Source organism: Suricata suricatta, chromosome 5, assembly GCF_006229205.1.
Source record: "Suricata suricatta isolate VVHF042 chromosome 5, meerkat_22Aug2017_6uvM2_HiC, whole genome shotgun sequence".
In the NCBI taxonomy this organism is placed as follows: domain Eukaryota; kingdom Metazoa; phylum Chordata; class Mammalia; order Carnivora; family Herpestidae; genus Suricata; species Suricata suricatta.
In genome coordinates, this window is record NC_043704.1 from 81,337,967 (window position 1) to 81,354,139 (window position 16,173).

The 16,173-nt window shown below is 37.6% G+C and overlaps 1 protein-coding gene across 1 annotated transcript in view; it reads right to left on the reverse strand.

The window, feature by feature from the left end:
* The window catches only part of MAP3K13 (mitogen-activated protein kinase kinase kinase 13), a 174,297-nt gene that overhangs the window by 157,876 nt on the left and 248 nt on the right, over positions 1–16,173 (reverse strand). Inside the window, exon 2 of the mRNA XM_029939713.1 lies at positions 14,352–14,478. The gene's annotated coding sequence lies outside the window, so the exon portion shown is untranslated. The remainder of the gene's footprint in view (positions 1–14,351; positions 14,479–16,173) is intronic.

Genomic DNA, 16,173 nt, shown 5'->3' on the forward strand with positions numbered 1-16,173 from the left:
TTTGACAATAAACTATTTTTTAAAAAATTAACATTAAAAAAAGAGTACATTTAATATGATGAGCACTGAGAAATGTATAGAATTGTTGATATGATATTGTACATCATGAATGAATGAAAATAAATTTACTGGAATTTAAAAAGTAAATAAAATAAATTTAACACACACACACACAAAAAGAAGATGTGGTTTATATATACAATGGAATACTACATGGCAATGAGAAAGAATGAAATCTGGCCATTTGTAGCAGTGAATGGACCTCGAGAGTGTCATGCTAAGCGAAATAAGTCAGGCAGAGACGGACAGAAACCATATGTTTGCACTCATAGGTCTAACAAGAGAAACCTAACAGAGGACCATGGGAGGAGGAAGGGAGGAAAAGAGTTAGGGAGAGGGAGGGAGGCAAATCATGAGAGACTCTTGAATATTGAAAACAAACAGAGGGCTTTAGGGGGAGGGGAAAGGGGAAGAGGGGTGATGGTCATGGAGAGGGGCGCTTGTGGGGAAGAGCACTGGGTGTTAAATGGAAACCAACTTACAACAATAAAGTATAAATAAAATAGTGATGCAGTGAACATTTTAATAGATTACTTAGCAAATATGAAGGGCCACCACATATTTTAAAAATGTGTCTGAATTTTCTCCTTCCCCTTTTTTGTAGTTTACATTTCTCTGCTAAAATTCTTCACCTGTTCATGCATATGTCCTACCTTTTCCACTAGATTCTTTTACACACTAATGGTAATTAAAATCCCTGTCTGATAGTTCCAACATGAATCATCTCTGGATCTAAGTCTGTTCATTGCTTTTATCTTAAAAATAGGTGGGATTATTTTTCATATATTTTTTAAGTTTTGACTGAATGCCCCACATTGCCTACAGACTAACCATACAAACTAGGGAAAGAATAGTAACTCTTAGAAATGTACATGCCTATTCTTCTGTCCTACAACCAGGTAAACTGAAATTCCAAAGACATAATCTGGTTAGTAGCTGGACTGGTTTTACTGTTGCTATAGTTACTTTCTGTGCATCTTCTTCCAACAGTGGGCAACTGCTACTTTGTGCTTAGTGTAGACCCTAGGATACTCGGGTTTTACCGTGTTCCTGCTCCACACTTAGCTTTCTGTGGTCACTGCAAGTTCATGCTCAGAAGGTGTTTTCTCTGCATCCTTGCCACTCCCGAGGAGAGAGACTGCTATTGTTTGTTACTCAGTGTTAAGTGTCTTGGTTCTCTTGGTCCAGCCTCAGTCTTAGGCAGGCCCTATACGTCTGTCATGTGTATAGACCCCCGCAACCGCCTGTGGCAGTGAAACTCTGACTTGTATCTATAAGGAAATACTGCAAAAATCCCTCCAGCACGCCAGATCCCGCACTAACCACAAGTAGCAGCAGCTAGTGGTGGAGAGTTTCCTGCACTTCCCCAGCACAGAAGGCTGTTGCTTCTACCTCACCGTCATATGAAATGAATCTTTGCCTGGATCCTGAAAAAGAAAGTTTCCTGTCCCTCCCCAGTGGCTTAAGATTTTTTCTTCATTATAAGAAAATTATGGGGGTGGGGGCGCCAGGGTGGTTCAGTCAGTTAAGTGTCTGACTGGCTCAGGTCATGATCTTGTGTGAGTTAAAGCCCCGCATCAGGCTCTGTGCTGACAGCTCAGAGCCCAGAGCCTGCTTCGGATTCTGTGTCTCCCCCTCTCTCTCTGCCCCTCCCCAGCTCGATCTCTCTCTCTCAAAAATAAATAGACATTAGAAAAATAAAAAATTGGGGCCCTAGGTGGCTCAGTTGGTTAAGCGACTGACTTCAGCTTAGGCTGAGCTCTCAGTCTGTGGGTTTGAGGCCCATGTCAGGCTCTATGCTGACAGCTCAGAGCCTAGAGCCTGCTTCAGATTCTGTGTCTCTCTCTCTGCCCCTCCCCTGTTCATGCTGTCTCTCTCTTTCTCTCAAAATTAGAAAAACATTAAAAAATAATAATAATAAAAATTAAAAAGAAAAAAGAAAATTATTGGTAAAGTAGGCAGGTTTTCATTTTTTAAATATTTAATTATTTTTGAGAGCGAGAGAGATATAGAGCACAAGCAGGGGAGGGCAGAGAGGGAGACACAGAATCTGAAGCAGGCTCCAGGCTTTGAGCTGTCAGCACAGAACCCAAAGTGGGGCTCGAACTCACTAACTGTGAGATCATGACCTGAGCTAAAGTTTGGTGATTAACCAACTGAGCCACCCAGGTGCCCAAAGTGGGCAGGGTTTTTAAACTTTATGTCCTAAAGGGTGGCTCTCTCTAATCTCCTGTCTTGCTCTCAAATCTTCTGTGAGCATCAATAGAGGCTGTTGTAGGTGCAGTTGCATTCCCCGCACACAAGTTGAAGTCCTAACCCCAGGTATGTGACTTAATGGAAAGCAGCTCTTTGCAGGTGTAACCAAGTTAAGATGAGGCCATACCGGAACAGAGAGGGCCCTAGACTAGAGTATAGTAAGAAGAGAAAGCAAGGTGGTATAGGAAGCCCCAGACCTTATTCCTACACAGGGTCAGCAAGATAGCTGACTTGGAAGCCCCATATCTAGCTCACCCAGAGACACTAGCCTAACAATATATGGTCTAAAAAGCCTGTATATGGCCTCCAAAAATCAGTTAAGAAGTTGTAGTACCCCAGGCAAACTCAAAGTCAAGAACAGACACATTGAATGGGTAAGAAAGCCATTTCATTTCACCTGTTGTCACCCTTCCCCCAAGCTGGTACACTTCCATATTATCAGGAGGAAACAGCCAAATCACAGATTCTCCATTAGAATGAGAAGAGCAGAATGTATGGTGAGCATTCCAGATATTCGAAAGGCTGCCTGAGAGACTGATTTGTCTCATCTGACTTGGAGTGCTGAGGCATACTTTGGATGGATGCCTTGGGGCCACTGAAGACTGGAGAACGCAGAGTTGAGCTCAAGCACCAAAAAGCCTGCAATACCATAGACGAACAGCAGAGGGAGCAAGAGATCACCAACTCCTGAAAATGCAACTGGGAAGGCACACACACACGCCGAGAGAAAATCCGTGCCCACATGAAGTTTGAGAAGTCCTCAGAATCTTTAGTAGGGCTGACTGATGAAAGTCTCCCCCAATATGAAGCCAGTCTATAGTACCGAGAGAGGTGGCTGTTTTTTTCAAATGCACACATCCCAGCAAAACTCCCTGAAGAAACAGGGAAACATGGCCTATATGTAGTAAAGGGAACGAAATCAATCTTCAGACCCTGATCCCAAAGGGACGGAAATGTGTGAATTACCTGAAAAAAAAAATGCAAAACAACCATCTTAAAGATGTTCACTGTGCTAACGGAGAGCACAGGTAACTAAAGGAAATTAGGCAAATGATGCATGAACAAAATGAGATCAATAAAGACAGACACAGATTCTAGAGTGGAAGAAAACAAATGGGAAACCCCCCAAATACGTGGAAATTAAACAACACCTTCTTAACCAAGAAATTGGAAACATTTTGAGATCAATGAAAACAGAAACACAACATACCAAAATGTACAGGGTGCAACAAAAGCAGTAAGAATGGAGTTTATAGCAGTAAATGCCCACATTAAAGAAGAAAAAAAGATCTCAAATCAATAACCTAACCTTACACCTTAAAGAACTAGAAAAAAAACAAACTAAACTCAACCAGCAGAAGGAAGGAAATAGTAAAAATTAGTGCACTAATAAACAAAATAAATAGAAAAAATTTAAAAACAAAATGAAAAGCTGATTTTTTAAAAAAATCAACAAAATTGACAAGGCTTAGCTTCACGAAAAAAAATTTTAAAAAGAGAGAAAAGTCAAATAACAGAAATCCAAAATGGAAGCGGAGACATTACAACTGATAGCACAGAAATAAAAAAATCAGAGTACTATGAACAACTACACACCAACATGTCTGCTCATATTCTTTTCTTTGAAATATGTGGAACATAAGTGAGCTTTCAAAAATACACATTTTCATTTCTATAAGTCTGATGTTGGCTTAATTCTCCTCTTTCCATCCTGAAAAGCAGGGCAGGCCAGAAGATTTCAAAAAGTACTGTTTATCTCCAGGTCAGAGAGAGAAAAGAAAAAGGTAAAAAAGAAGAAAAAATCAAATAAGAGCACATTTTGCTAGTGGAACCCCACCTAGCTAAATATTCTCATCTTTTGCTTCAAAATACTAGTTTTGTTTAACAATGTACTACAGTTAACTGAAAGGGTTGCAGTCCACACTCACACACATCCTGTTTATTTCTGACCTACAGTGATCTCCACAATTCTCAGATTCAGCTTTAAATGACAAAAAGAAGACAAAATGGAATTAGGAAAATATACATCCCATGAACACAAGCATGTACTGTATAATGTCCCATTTAATTCCACACACACACAAGGTAGCTTTCATTTTGTACACTATATTGGTGAAAGATTTCTTGAAGTCTAATTCACTTGCTTTACTACCAACCCTTCATCTCAATTCAGTTGTTAATTATATAAAAGTCTATTTTTTTCCCCAGTTTTATTGAGATATAATTAACATATATAACATTGCATTGGTTAAAGTGTAGGACAATCATTTATGTATATGCTGCAGAATGAAAACTCTAGGGGCACCTGGGTGGCTTGCTGGTTAAGCGTCTGGCTTCGGCTCAGGTCATGATCTCACAGTTCGTGGGTTTGAGCCCCACGTCGGGCTCTATGTTGACAGCTCAGAGCCTGGAGCCTGCTTCGGATTCTGTGTCTCCCTCTCTCTCTGACCCTCCCCTGTTCGTGTGGTCTCTCTCTATCAAAAATAAATTAAAAAAAAAAAAGAATGAAAATTCTATTTCTTTCCTTTTTTAAAGTTTATTTTATTTATTTTGAGAGAGAGAGAGAGAGAGAGAGAGAGAGAGAGAGAGAGAGAGCAAGTGGAGGAGGGGCAGAGAGAGAGGGAGAGAGAATCCCAAGCAGTGCAGAGCCCTACAAAGGGCTCTAACCCACAAACTGCAAGGTCATGACCTGAGCTGAAGTCAGACTTTTAACCGACTGAGCCACACCCAGGTGCCCCTGAAAAATCTAAGTTGCCAATTATCTACCTCAAGAGGAAGGAGGCCACAACCACTGGAATCTCATACTATCTCGTGATTAGAGTCATAGAAACTAGAATAATTAACATCCTTGTAGGTTTCTTTGACAATGACTTTCAAAATTATTCTATTCCCAAGTTTGAACCAACCTTGGAAGTGTCCTGCACACAATTTAAGCTTGTTGGCCATGACTGTCATCTCTCAGATGTAACAGAGGCTTCATTATGGACAGACTGTTCATTTATACCAATAAAGGGTTTTCTAATACAGATAGCAAGTTCTTTCTAGAAGAGTAATTTCACGGGAGCGCTTGAGTGGCTCAGTCAGGTAAGCATCTGGCTCTTGATTTTGGCTCAGATCAAGATCTTACTGTCAAGCCCCAAGTTTGGCTCTTCACTGACAGCAACGAGCCTGCTTGGGATTCTCTCTCTCTCCCTCTCTCAAAATAAATAAATAAATAAATAAATAAATAAATAACACATAACTTCCAATTGTTAAATCAAAAAAGTTTTCTGAGTTTCTGCATATGACCTGTGCCACAGAACAAAGTTCATGATGCCAGCCCAATGATCATTTCTGTTAATTCTTTAATGAGCCAAATTTGCAACCTGCCTATTGTTCTGGTTGCTGGGGAGAAACACTGGTGATAGTATATCAGGGGTAAGTACCATGGAGAAAAATCTAGCAGGAAAGGGAAACAGAAATGTCATGGGGTGGTGATGAGGTTACAATTTTAAATAAGATGGTCAGAGAGGGACTTCTTGAGGTGACACATCATGACCTGAAGGACCTGAAGATGAGGGATTAAACCCACATGGACATCTAAGGCTAGAGTATCTCAGGGACAGCAAATATCAAGTACAGAGTTCCCAGGGCAGCAGAGAGCTTTGTGCTTCTGAGGATCAGCGAGGAGACCAGAGTGGCTGGGGCTGACCATCAGATGATCGGGAGAGAAGGGGAGAGCAAAGGCAGTTCAGGTAAGGCCCTGGAGACCATCGTAAAGACTTTGGCTTATGAATAGAATGAGATGAGAAGCAACTGGAAGGTTCTGAAGAGAAGAAATTACATAACTTAGAAGAATGTACAGTTATGTGAAATGTCTAAATGGAAATGGAGGTAGCTGTGGGAAGCATTAGTCTGCAAATATTTGCTGAATTCATACTATTTACTAGGATTTTCCAGGCACAGAGCCCAACACAGGGCTTGAACCCACAAACTGCAAGATTATGACATGAGCCAAAGTCAGATGCTTAACCGACTCAGCCATCCAGGCACCCCTAGAGTTGTATTTTTTAAAGATGACTCAAGAGATTAGAGTTGTATTTTTAAAAGATGACTCTAAATGCAATGAGATTAGAGTAAGGAGTGAGTATAGGAGGCCAGTCGGCTATTACAGAAGTGAAGGCAAAGATAATGGAAGTGTAAATAAGTATAGTGGATGTGGGAACAGAAAGACATGAAGAATCTGAAAGATACTTAGGAGAGACAAAAGACAGAATATGATGATGGATTAAATTCATGAGAGTTGAGGAAGAAGGTCAAAAATGGCTGAGGTTGCCTACTTTTCTTGGCTTTTTGTGTAGATAGATCCTATCTCCTTCACAGAGAGACGATAGATACCAATTTGATTCCTTCTGCAGGGAGGAATAAGAAAAATCTGATCATACATGTTAATAAGTCTTTATGCCATCCTTTGCACAATTTATGCAATTTGTTGTTTCCAACAGTGTATGAAACTTGGCTATGAATGTTCAGCAAAATGAAGCAGTTGGATTCTACATCTTAAGTTTTCTGATAAATATTGATGTTGCTAGTATTATAGATTTATATAATCTGTAAGCAGGGAACATCAATATTTTCTATAGCATTCCATCAAAGCTTAAGTAAGTAATCCCAAGGCACCAAATATAAATTTTCAAGAGACTGTAGCACTAAAGAATGTTCTTCACCAATGAATTAGAACGCATAACCCTTTGAAAAAGCCATTCCCTATTGTTCGAGGATGCTATAAAAGTCACCTATTTTTACCAATGCTGTCACCAAAAAGGTAGATATCTGTTTTTGGGAAAACAGTTGAATAATACTGGTGACTTACTTAAGTCATGAAAGATAAATTTAGTTACTCAAAGACAGGAAAATTGACATTTTCTCTTTTAGAGACCTTTAAACTCCTCGTCATGCTAACTATATTCTCTATAGACTGTCTCTATGAGGTCCTCAAACATTACTAACCCAAATGGGAGTTCTTTATTTTCCATTAGGCCATGAAGATAACAGCAAAAGATTTTTAAAAGAAAACGTTTGATACAATCTTCCTACTAGTATGAAGTTGAAGCAACCTTAAATGTTTCTAACAGTCTGGGTACCAGAGTTGATGGTATTAGAATATTAAATAAAATACCCAAAAGGCCTAGAGGCTTTCCCTGTGCTCTGAAATGAAAAAAATCTCATTATTAGACTAAAAATCAGAGTGATATTAATCATCAATTCCTTTGTCACAAGTAGCAGCAGTATGAAGTAAAAAAGAAACAGTCTCCTAAGAATCTAAATGCGTAGGAAAGTATTAATACTAAAATAAGACACTTGGATCAGCAACTACAACTCACAAGGAAAAATGCATTTTATTTAATGACCAAGTACACAAATACAAACACACACACATACACACTTACATATAACTAAAACATACTCTTACTGTGTGGGATACAGCGTGAAACTTTTTGCTCTATGTTCTTCCACTTAGAAAAAAATGCTGGTCACAACTTAGTAGGCAAATGTTGCAAGCCATGAATGCATTACAACACATAAGTGTTCTAGAGCATTATAAAGGCTGACTTACAATTTTAGGGAAATTTATAGCTTCCCTCCTTAGAATTAGCCTACAAGTGTACTCTGTGTACTCAGAGAAAACAAAAATTAAACAGCCTTGCTCCCATGTATCCAGCCTGGATGTAGTGCCCACTTTTGATGTGCTTAAATCATCTACCTTCCCAGGCCCAAGAGCTGAGGGAATGACTTGTAACAGGACTCTATGTCTATGCTGCACATTTATATAAAAGTCCTTTATATATATGTTATTTCATTTGACCCTCACAACAACCCTGTGAGGTAGGCAGGGAAAATATCATCAGATTTACTTTACAGATGAAATTAGATTGACAGGGTATGTGACCTTCCCAGTTACCAAATATGTAGTAAGAGGCCAGAATCATTAACTTTTCGGTCAAGGGCTCATCTCTCTAAACCACTGACAATATAATTTGACCTCAAATATTTTTACCACTTCAGTCTCATTTATTATTGTTCATTCACGTTTTTATAGGCTTCCACAAAAGACCTGGTTCTAAACTTATCATGCCCAGTTTACGCTTCTCTACTGAGGCAAGCTAAGGCCACTGGACATATATTCTTTGGGAAGGCATTGTTTCCTTGGCTCCAAGCTAAAGAAACATAAGCAATATGAAAGACCGTAAAGGCCAAGGAAATAGAAGAGAAATCAGAGGAAAGGATATAAAATGGAATGCTTTAGTGGATTTTTAGTCCCTGTAAGCTTTTACTTTTGTGAGTGGGTTCAATGGAGAGCTTTAATGCAGATGAGACTTGAGGCTTTTGAAGAGGATCTAAGTCTTGATGAAGTTATTCAAACTCAATTCTTGAATGCATAATGATGGTAGGCCCCACGGTCTTCAAAAACGTGTACTTGATGCTTAAAAAAAAAAAAACAACAAAAAATGCTACTAGCAAATCTAATAAACTTTTTTAAGGGTTTTGAAAAGCTTTAATTCTTTGGCCAGTAATTAGTCAGACTACCAGACACTATGCTGAAAGAATAGAAAGAGAAAAGCCAAATGAAATAAAGCAGAAAAAGAAAAAGAAACAAAGATTTTAAAAGATATAAAGATATAGTATACACAATGGCTAAATATGCTCACTGGCTTATCTCATTGATTAAAATTCTTCACTTTAAATTGCAAAATTCAAACTTTTTATAGGACCACATTGGGCTATAGTCAGATAAACTGCTTTAAGATAATTTCCTGAATCTCTCTGATCACTCGCCATGATAATAAATGGTCTCACACAGCTTTTGATCTTTGAAAGCATGGCCAATATATTTGTTGGAAGAGACAGCATAAAATAAGGTTGGTTTTGTGGGGTACTGAAAGAAACTGAACTAGGAATATTATGGTTTGAAAATATTTAACAAGGGAGAAAAAACAACAAAAATCTTACAATGGAAAAATTCATACCAGTTTGCAAGTTTCAATGAAAAACATATAGTAAATCTCACTGACTACCTTTGTGTTCATTGTTTCTGTTTATTCTATGTATTCCTATAAATCTGCCTTTTTGTCAAGAAAACTTTTAAGCTTTTAAAAATTAATAATAATAATAATAATAGCAACTAATATATACTGAGTCTATACTTTGTGCTGGGCACTACTCTAAGAATTTTATGTAGTTTAATTTAGTTAATCCTCACAACAATTCTATGAATTTGATAACTGTGTAATCCCCAACTGACAAAGGAAGAAACTGAGGCACACAAAAATTAAGAAATTCTGGTAGTTTACCTGGTTAGTAAGTAGTGGAATTAGGATTCAAACTCAGGCCCTTTGCCTCGAGACTATCAACCTATGGCCACTAATATAAAATTGGTTTCAGTGCAATGAAATTGACCAAGACTAAGGCTTTTTTCAAATCAGCATTGTGCCATGTCACAATCTTTCACTGCATAGTCTGATTAGAAAGGATAGTGACTAATTTCAGTTTCCCAACAGAAGTAATGTAGAATCTGTTTCTGCGGTCACTGCTCCAGACTGACATCCTACAGGAACGTCAGAGGACTTTTTAAAAAATAACATACCAGTAAAATATTAACAACGGTAGGGGATTATAGGTGACTTTATTTCTCTTTTGGTGATATATAAATATAGATATATATTTATATCACCCCAAAATACATTTCTATCTTCTAAGTTTTGTCAAGTGGACATGGATCACTTGTATAATTAAAAAAAGGTTGTCATGCATGTCACCCTCATTATTAGCATGGATATATATTAAACTTACAATAGCACTTGGCCCACTCACAATTTGCTGCTCCCAGTATTCTGTGGAGTAAGATACCAGTTAATTAATACTATCAGAACTATCTTTAAGGGACACCTGGGTGGCTCAGTTGGTTAAACATCTTACTTCAGCTCAGGTCATGACCTTAGAATTTGTGGATTCAAGCCCCGCATCAGGCTGTGTGTTGACAGCTCAGAGCTTGAAGCCTGCTTCAGATTCTGTGGTTCCCTCTCTCTGCCCCTCTCCCACTCACACTCTTGTCTCTGTCTCTGTCTCTCTCTCAAATAACTAAAGATTAAATAAACATTAAAAAAAAAAGAACTGTCTTTAAAAAAAAGTCAATAGGGGCGCCTGGGTGGCTCAGTCAGTTAAGTGTCCGACTTTAGCTCAGGTTATGATCTACAGTTCCCGAGTTTGAGCACCACATCTGGCTCTGTGCTGACAGCTCAGAGCCTGGAACCTACTTGGGATTCTGTGTCTCCTCTCTCTGCCCCTCCCCGACCTGTGCTCTGTCTTTCTAAAATAAATAAATGTAAAAAAAAAAAAACAATTTTTAAAAAAGGTCAATAAACTGAATAAGGACCTAAGAAAAAGCCTATGGGTTTTGTGTCTTAAAATTTGGGAAGTCAGGTAATTTTTAAATTTACTTCCTGGTTTAGGTAAGTTGAGACTGGTGGATAAGTTAGCTATCAGTATTTAATGACAGGGATGATAGGGGCACTTGGGTGGCTCAGTTGGGTAAATGTCTGACTTTGGCTCAGGACATAATGTCATCGTTTCCTAGTTCAAGCCCCACGTCATGCTTGTGCTGACAGCTCGGAGCCTGGAGCCTGTTTCAGATTCTGTGTCTCACCAACCCTCCTGCCCCTTCCCTGCCTGCACTCTGTCTCTGTCTCTCTCTTAAAAATATATAAATATTAAAAAAAATTAAAGATCGTACTATAAAAAAAATTTCATTGCAGTATAGAAAGAATTTTTAGGATTTAGAAGGAATCTTTATAATAATCTAGTACCATCTGCCATACAATGCAAAATCCCCTATACAGCAGTCCTGACGTTCACTGTTCAAACTCTGCCTAAGCTGCCCGAATGACCCGAACTTCACCGCCTCTAGACACAATCTGCTCCCGGGCAGACTGGTTGCATACCTTCTCATTAGACCTCAAACAACAGACAAGTGTGCTTCCTTTCTCTACTCTTCCAAAGTCTTCTATTTTCTGAACAAAATGGTCCCAGTCCCTTCCATCTAGATCATCACAGTTATCCTTTTACATAATCACAAAATTGATTTAAAACAATTCTCTTGTTCTTTAATGTATATGTAACAATGAAGTCAGGTTCTGTAGAATAATGTCTAGTAAGTTAGTGAATCTAGTTCATCCATCTTGATCATACACAATTGGAAAGGTAGGAAAGACTTATGGACCGAGCTCAAATTCAAATTGAACAGCAATGTATTTTTGAGTTCTCCTTTCTTTTCTCCTTCCGAAAACAATACCACAAAACAGAATCTTAAAAGATGCCCGCATCCATAATCTTATATGTACCTAGATTTTAATTTTTCTCTCAGGCTTCTATGCACTTTCCCATCACTTGATTCCCATCACTGCAAATGATCTTAAAACATCCCAAATTCTTTAAGGTGCTCTCATAATCATGAGTTAGTCCACGACAGGCCCAGCTCTGAGGTCTTATAATTCTGAGTTTTTTTTTCTTCCTGTGCTGAATATCTTCCTATCCAGAACTTCTGGTTTTACATAAAATTTTATATACATTATGTGTAAAATAAAATATATACACATTTTATAAGTCCATATCTACACGCAGAGACAAACACATATACATGTATATATATCTTCCCCAATTCTATGTTTATTTACAGGTAACTTTTATGTTCATGTGCTCCTTTCCTTCTGTGTGTTACCTTTACCATATCCATCTTGACTCTGACTCTACCTTTGGATTCAATTCACGGCTTACTATATATTCTATTAGCAAGAAAGGAGTACCACTTTAGGCATCCTGCCCAATGATTTCCACTTTGTGGCTTGTAGTGATTAAGCTCATGAATCTCAAGAAGCAAAGCATCATTTAACTTAAATGATTATATGCAAAATGCTCTGCCAAAGTATGTATAAAACACCTGACATACCATAATTTGTTCTATTCCATTAATCATGACTCAGCCCCTATGATAAGTGGCCTTCATTTTTATTTTCATGAGATACGCAACCCGTGGTATCACAGAGGTATGTATTTTACAAAGCTTACCCATAAGCAAGTGTCAAATAAAATCCTTTTACTAATGAAATGAAGATTATTATATCTTTAAGTTTCTTGTACTCACCTATTACTATTCCAAATTTCCCACAACGAAACTGTGGAAAGACAAAGATGGCTAGAGAAGTAAAAGTCACGAGAAATTTTTGCTGAGTCTCATGACAAATAATCAGTCACTTCAAACTATTCTTTGTGATTTACCGATTGTGCTAACAGAGAGAATAAGCTATTCTTTGAAATGCTTTAAACCAGCTCTAAACATCAAGAATAAAGTAAAAGAATAACTAAGATTTGTTTAAAGAGTAGAGTCCTTCAATTGCAATTCAAATAAAACAAAGTCCATCACATTCAGTAATACTGACAGGCTCAGAAGAACCATGCCCATGTAATACAAACCTAGCTTGCTAACAAAGGTAACGTCCATACTACCTGGTAAGGTCAGCAAAATGTTATAAATTGTATAGGAGTATAGATTCGGCAGCACTAAGATCTTAGTTTATTCATAACAATAATAGTCCAATGTCAAGATTAAAAGCCTATTATAATATAATCAAAACTTCCATAGAGCTCTGAAAAAAGTTAACTCACTTATGCAACCCCATTCCCTCTGAATAGTGCAAATAATTATAAGGACAAAAGTCATCAGGAATAGTTGCTGGTTCCCATTAATTCTTAAATTAGCCTAAAGCCTTGTCATTTGTTTGCTCTTTAGTATTAGAAAAACATGTTCACAGTTAAAAATCCAATCCACCACAAAAAGTACACAGAGAAAATACGAGTCATCTTCCTACTGTAGACCTATAGTCTCATTTACCAGGAGTACCTGTAAATAGTTTCTCATATAGATTTGAAGAAATTTTGCATGTGTATATATAAATGTATGCTTTAAAAAACACGAAGTAAAACATACTATACAAAGAGTTCTATATTGTTATTCTTAGTTAACAATGTATCTTAGAGGTTTTGCCATATCTCTATGAATTTGCTTCATTCTTTCTAAGAGCTACAAATACTACATTGCATGAAGGCATTGCATAACCAGACCTCTGCTGAGAGATGTTTAGGTTATTCCTAGTTTATGTTTAATTTTAAATAATATGGTAATGATATCTTTATATACAAATTTTTGTATGCAAGTGCAAAAATATCTGAAAGATGATTCCTAGAAATATTGGCGGGTTTTGGAATTGAGCAAATTCTGAACAAGAAGCCAGTGTTGCTACAAAGGACACCAGGAAAAACTACAAGTTTAATGCATAGAGATTAAAAGGTGCCAAACATGATCACAAAGTTAGAAGTTACGGATCTGAAAGTTAACAAACTCCTAAGCTAGGAAAGGTGAAATAGGAAAAAGAAGAAAAGCTTACCCCCTGGGACAGAAAGATAAAAGGCCTGTAATGAATCATGTAAGAAATTTGTTTTAAAGGATAGAAAATAGCATAAATAAAGCAGGATAAGGGGCGGGGTGGGGGAGGACTTTTTTTTTTTTTTAATTCTTTTCTTGCTTTACCCTAACATGTAAAGTAAAATTGGCCAGAAGATTTGGTACATATGTTATTACAGAGCCAAACTTGGATGTGAGATAATTTAAATGACTATCTGAGACCGCATTCCTACAGGGCATCCACAGCTTGATATATTCTATCAGGTCCTAAAGTGTCGAGGGATCTCCCCAAAAAAGAGACCAGAGCAATAATCTTCCAGGAATAATATACTTTGTCAATCTCTTTAATTTCTGATCAATTCTATAGGGAATAGTAAGAATTGCCTCATATAAACAGAACAGACTCTCTTTGGAAAGTCTAGATTAAAACATAATTTGAAGAGATTCATTCTGTATTTTCCAATCACAATCCTACAATTACCTAGACCCATCCAAGGCTGTTCTATTTCTCACCTAACATAAAACATAGTCAACAACTTACCTTTCCCAAAGTGCTAGGATTTGAATGCCACAATACAAATTGATTCATGTTTTTGTCCAATAATGGTCAGTAGATTTCTTTAAATGAAGTCCATGCTAGAGTCCATAGACATCAGTGTTCTGCAAAACTGAAAACCTCAAGAATGTCAATGCACATACTTAAGTTACCACATGGATACTAACTTACTATGAGAGTTGTTATTATGAATATAGGCATTTAGATATGCAAAATTAGTGGATATGACACTGGACAGCAGAATGAGGTAACAAAATTTATTAAGTAAGACATTACTATTAACAAAAATCTAGAGGATCCCAAAACACTGCTTTGTACCATATTAATATGTATCCTAAAGGTGGCAACACAGTGAGAACATGTAAAGATGGTAATGATTTGGATACCAACACTTTCCAGAAATTGGGGAAACAAGTTTTAAAGGCAGGCAAACTTTTAAAATTTAAATGACTATAAAAATGTACTTAAATGTCTACTTTCTGAGTTTTTTTCAACCTATCTTTAAAAACATCTTGGATTTTTTTTTAAGATTTTATTTTTAAGTAATCTCTACATCTAACACAGGGCTGAGCTCAAGAGTCACATGCCCTACTGACCAAGCCAACCAGGTGCCCCTTGGATTTTTAAATCTAAAAATGCTTACTAGTTTCTTCTCTGTAAAAAACAAACAAAGGTATAAATTCAGGTTTTCCTATTCCATTATACCCAGTCTAAAAGGATTCTAGAACATCTTAGGAGCTACTATCTCATTAGGCCGCACAAAGCCCATAAACATAATCACTGCATCCAAATAATGATTCATGCCCAGATCCCATTACACAGCCTGGTGTGTGGATGTTGTCTGCACTTTTTCCCACTTGACAATCGAAACCAATCTGATTACAGCACCTGTCCCTTAGGTCTATGCCCACTCTTCATCACATTTAAAACCCTAACAAATATTTTATAAAGAAGACAATTTAATCTCCTGGGATTCATTCTTTTGGATTCCTCCTACAACTGTATAAGGAGTTAATGACATGTAAACGGACCAGGTGAAATCTCTGACTAGACTTTTATAAATAATGTTTTTATCTGTTATGAAATAATTCTTATTTACATCTCAAATGTAAGAAGTACCCCCAATATAAGAAAGAAAACATGAAGAAAATGAAAAGTAAGTTATATTGCTAGAAAGAAGGCACTTAGAACACTAATTAGAAGCTTAGTGCTGCAGCTTACCATTTGGTGGCCACCTCCCCCCAGCTACCCCATCATTACCTGAAAGTTCTTCCCAGAAAACTAAAATAATCTGAAAGAATCTGAATTAGTCGCCTTATCCTCCACGGCCACCATCGAAAATATTAAGACAACTTTTCCTAAATTGCAATAACCCCACAAAACAACAACCGTGTTCTGACTACTACTCCAGCATCCTCATAATTCACAGGCTAGCAAACTAAATTGGAATCACTTCCACACTCAGGTAGAAATCCTGAAGTTCGAGAGAAGTTCTCCCTTCTCAGTGAAAATCTGGTTCGTGCGTTCATATTAAATTATTCATTCATTCAACATCTAAAGAATGGCTAATGGTGGCAAGGCATTGTCCTGGTTTATGAGGTGAAGAACCTGTCCCGAAGGAGCAGAAGGGATGCAGTAGTTGGAATAGGTAAGAAATGAACTCTAGGTCGGCTCATCTCAATTCCCAGGCTCTATCTCTAATCCAGAGCACCAAGGCTCAGGAGCCCACGAACCCCCAGCGATGACCAATTCCTGGAAGTCTCAACCTATATTTCCTCGACGACCTGGGTCCTCACAACCCGGTTCC